Source organism: Elephas maximus, chromosome X (genome assembly GCF_024166365.1).
Source record: "Elephas maximus indicus isolate mEleMax1 chromosome X, mEleMax1 primary haplotype, whole genome shotgun sequence".
Taxonomy (NCBI): domain Eukaryota; kingdom Metazoa; phylum Chordata; class Mammalia; order Proboscidea; family Elephantidae; genus Elephas; species Elephas maximus.
Window position 1 is genome coordinate 112,321,859 of NC_064846.1, and position 5,356 is coordinate 112,327,214.

Here is a 5,356-nt window from a genome sequence, read left to right on the forward strand (position 1 = left end):
AATAAACTAATACAATAACTCATAGATGGCTCAGAGACAACAGTCAATAAAAAGTCACACAAAGAAACAGACCATGATCACCACAGCAAGCTCTCAAAACAAAGAATCAGGGGATCTTCTAGATGAAAGTGCCTTCCTGGAAATACCAGAGGCAGAATACAAAAGATTAATATGCAGAGCCCTTCAAGACATCAAGAAGGAAATGAGGCAACACGCAGAACAAGCCAAGGAACTCACAGATAAAGCAATTGAAAAAATTAAAAAGATTATTCAGGGACATGATGAAAGATTTAATAAGCTGGAAAAATCCATAGACAGATAGCAATCAGAAATTCAGAAGATCAACAATAAAATTACCGAAGTAGACAACTCAATAGAAAGTCAGAGGAGCAGAACTGAGCAAGTGGAAGGCAGAATTTCTGAACTTGAAGATAAAGCACTTGGCACTAATATATTTGAAGAAAAACCAGATGAAAGAATTTCAAAAAAATGAAGAAACCTTAAGAATCCTGTGGGGTGGGACTCTATCAAGAGAACTAACCTATGAGTGATTGGAGTATAAGAACTCCGGGGAGGGATAATAGAAAATAAAGAGAGAATTGTTGAAAATTTGTTGGCAGGAAACTTCCCTGATTTCGTGAAAGATGAGAAGATATCCATCCAAGGTGCTCATTGAACTCCACGTAAGGTAGATGTTAAAAGAAAGTCACCAAGACATATTATAATCAAACTTGCCAAAACCAAAGATAAAGGGAGAATTTTAAGAGCAGCTAGGAATAAACGAAAAGTCGCCTACAAAGGAGAGCCAATAAGAATAAGCTCGGACTACACGGCAGAAACCATGCAGGCAACAAGGCAATGGGATGACTTATTTAAAAAACTGAAGGAAGAAAAAAGCCAGCCAAGAATCATATATCCAGTAAAACTGTCTCTCAAATATGAAGGTGAAATTAGGGCATTTCCAGTTAAACAGAAGTTTATGGAATTCGTAAAAACCAAACCAAAACTACAAGAAATACTAAAGCGAGTTCCTTGGTTAGAAAATCAATAATTTCAGGTATCAACCCAAGACTAGAACACTGGGCTGAACAATCAGAAGTCAACCCAGGCAAGGAAAAAAAAAAAAAAAAAGCCCAAAACAGGATAATAGCGATATTATTATGTAAAAGAAGACAACACCAAAAAATAAAGAGGGACTAAGAAATGTAGTCATAGATCTTCCATATGGAGGGGAAGACAAGGTGATACAAAGAAATAAAAGCTAAGTTTGAATTTAGAACAATAGGGGTAAAAAATAAAGTAACCACAAAGGAGACAAACTATCCTACACATCAAAATAAAATACAAGAAAAAAAAAAATAGAGACTCAGCAGAAACAAAATCGACAACAACGAATATGAAGAAAGGTCAATATATAAAGATAATCTTCCTAGCACATAAAATTAAGCGGGAAAAAGAAACTGTCAACAACACACAAAAAAAGATATCAAAATGATAGCACTAAATTCATACCTATCCATAATTACCCTGAATGTAAATAGACTAAATGCATCAATAGAGAGACAGGGAGTGGCAGAATGGATTAAAAAACACGATCCCTCTATATGCTGCCTACAAGAGACACACCTTAGACTTAGAGACACGAACAAACTAAAACTCAAAGGATGGAAAAAAATATATCAAGCAAACAACAATCTGAAAAGAGCAGGAGTGGCAATATTAATTTCTGGCAAAATAGACTTTAAAATTAGATCCATCATAAAGGATAAGGAAGGACACTATATAATGATTAAAGGGACAATATACCAAGAAGATATAACCATATTAAACATTTATGCACCCAATGACAGGGCTGCAAGATACATAAAACAAACTCTACCAGCATTGAAAAGTGAGATAGACAGCTCCGCAATAATAGTAGGAGACTTCAACACAGCACTTTTGGTGAAGGACGGGACATTTCAGAAAGAAGCTCAGTGAAGACACGGAAGATCTAAATGCCGCAATAAAACAACTTGACCTCATAGATATATACAGAACACTCCAGCCAACAGCAACCAAGTATACTTTCTTTTCTAGTGCACACGGAACATTCTCTAGAATAGACCACATATTAGGTCATAAAGCAAGCCTTAGCGGAATCCAAAACATTGAAATATTACAAAGCATCCTCTCTGACCAGAAGGCCATAAAAGTGGAAATCAATAACAGAAAAAGCAGGGAAAAGAAATCAAACACTTGGACACTGAGCAATACTGTGCTCAAAAAAGACTGGATTATACAAGACATTAAAGATGGAATAAAGAAATTCATAGAACCCAACGAGAATGAAATCACTTCCTATCAGAACCTATGGGACATAGTGAAAGCAGTGCTCAGGGTCAACTTATATTAATAAATGCACACATCCAAAAAGAAGAAAGGGCCAAACTCAAAGAATCATCCCTACAACTTGAACAAATAGAAAGAGAGCAACAAAAGAAACTCTCAGGCACCAGAAGAAAACAAATAATACAAATTAGAGCTGAACTAAATGAAACAGAAAACAGAAAAACAATTGAAAGAATTAACAAGACCAAAAGCTGCTTCTTTGAAAAGATCAACAAAATTGATAAACCATTGGCCAAACTGACAAAAGAAAAACAGGAGAGGAAGCAAATAACCCGAATAAGAAATGAAAAACAGGAGAGGAAGCAAATAACCCGAATAAGAAATGAGATGGGCGATATTACAACAGACCCAACTGAAATTAAAAGAATCATATCAGATTACTGGGAAAAATTGTACTTTAACAAATTTGAAAACCTAGAAGAAATAGATGAATTCCTAGAAACGCACTACCTACCTAAACTAACACAGAGGTAGAACAACTAAATAGACCCATAACAAAAGAAGAGATTGAAAGGGTAATCCAAATTAAAAAAAGTGTTTTCCAAATACTTCCCCCCAAAAACAGCCCTGGCCTGGACGGCTTCACTGCAGAGTTCTACCAAACTTTCAGAGACGAGTTAACACCGCTACTACTAAAGGTATTTCAGAGCATAGAAGAGGACGGAATACTCCCAAACTCATTCTATGAAGCCACCATATCCCTGATACCAAAACCAGGTAAAGACACCACTAAAAAAGAAAATTACAGACCTATATCCCTCATGAACTTAGAGGCAAAAATCCTCAGCCAAATTCTAGCCAATAGAATTCAACAACATATCAAAAAAATAATCCACCACGACCAAGTGGGATTTATACCAGGTATGCAGGGGTGATTCGGCTTTAGAGAATCAATTAATGTAATCCATCGTATCAATAAAATGAAAGGCAAGAATCACAGGATTTTATCAATTGATGCAGAAAAGGCATTTGACAAAGTTCAACACCCATTCATGATAAAAAAGAAGAAAAACTCTCAGCGAAATAGGAATAGAAGGAAAGAAAATTCCTCAACATAATAAAGGGCATTTATACAAAGCCAATAGCCAACATCACCTTAAATGGAGAGAGCCTGAAAACATTCCCCTCGAGATTGGGAACCAGACAAGGATGCCCTTTATCACCGCTCTTAGTCAACATTGTGCTGGAGGTCCTAGCCAGAGCAATTGGGCTAGATAAAGAAATAAAGGGCATCCAGACTGGCAAGGAAGAAGTAAAAGAATCTCTATTTGCAGATGACATGATTTTATACACAGAAAACCCTAAGGAAGCCTCAAGAAAACTACTGAAATAGAAGAGTTCAGCAGAGTATTGGGATACAAGATAAACATACCAAAATCATTTGGATTCCTCTACACCTACAAAAAGAACATCGCACCGAAGAGGAAATCAGCAAATCAGTACCATTTACAGTAGCCCCCGAGAAGATAAAATACTTGGGAATAAATCTGAGCAGAGATGTAAAAGACTTACACAAAGAAAACTACAAAACACTTCTGCAAGAAACCAAAAGAGACCTACATAAGTGGAAAAACATACCTTGCCCATGGATAGGAAGACTTGTTGTGTTGTTGTTGTTAGTTGCCGTCGAGCTGGTCCCGACTCATAGAGACCCTATGCACAACAGAACGAAACACTGCCCGGTCCTGAGCCATCCTTACAATCGTTGTTATGCTTGAGCTCATTGTTGCAGCCACTGTGTCAATCCACCTCGTTGAGGGTCTTCCTCTTTTCCGCTGACCCTGTACTCTGCCAAGCATGATGTCCTTCTCCAGGGACTAATCCCTCCTGAAAACACGTCCAAAGTATGTAAGATGCAGTCTCGCCACCCTTGCCTCGAAGGATCATTCTGGCTGCACTTCATCCAAGACAGATTTGTTCGTTCTTTTGGCAGTCCATGGTATATTAAATATTCTTCGCCAACACCACAATTCAAAGGCATCAACTCTTCTTCGGTCTTCCTTATTCACTGTCCGGCTTTCACATGCATATAATGTGATCGAAAATACCATGGTTTGGGTCAGGCGCACCTTAGTCTTCAGGGTGACATCTTTGCTCTTCAACACTTTGAAGAGGTCCTTTGCAGCAGATTTGCCCAATGCAATGAGTCTTTTGATTTCTTGACTGCTGCTTCCATGGCTCTTGATTGTGGATCCAAGTAAAATGAAATCCTTGACAACTTCGGTCTTTTCTCCGTTTATCATGATGTTGCTCATTGGTCCAGTTGTGAGGATTTTTGTTTTCTTTATGTTGAGGTGTAATCCATACTGAAGGTTCTGGTCTTTGATCTTCATTAGTAAGTGCTTCGAGTCCTCTTCACTTTCAGCAAGCAAGTTGTGTCATCTGCATAACGCAGGTTGTTAATGAGTCTTCCTCCAATCCTGATGCCCTGTCCTTCTTCATATAGTCCAGCTTCTCATATTATTTGCTCAGCATACAGATTAAATAGGTATGGTGGAAGAATAGAACCCTGACGCACACCTTTCCTGACTTTAAACCAATCAATAGCCCCTTGTTCTGTCCAAACAACTGCCTCTTGATCTATGTAAAGGTTCCTCATGAGCACAATTAAGTGTCAGTAGCCGCGGAACATTGTCATAGGAAGACTTAACATTTTTTAAAATGTCTTTTCTACCAAAAGCGATCTACAGATTTAATGCAATTCCCATCGAAATTCCAACGACATTCTTTAATGAGATGGAGAAGCAAATCACCACCCTCATATGGAAGGGAAAGAGGCCCTGGATAAGTAAAGCATTACGAAAGAAGAGGAACAAAGTGAGAGGCCTCACGCTACCTGATTTGAGAACCTATTATACCGCCACAGTAGTCAAAACAGCCTGGTACTGGTACGACAACAGATACATAGACCAATGGAAGAGAATTGAGAATCCAGACATAAATCCATCCACATATGAGCAGTTGA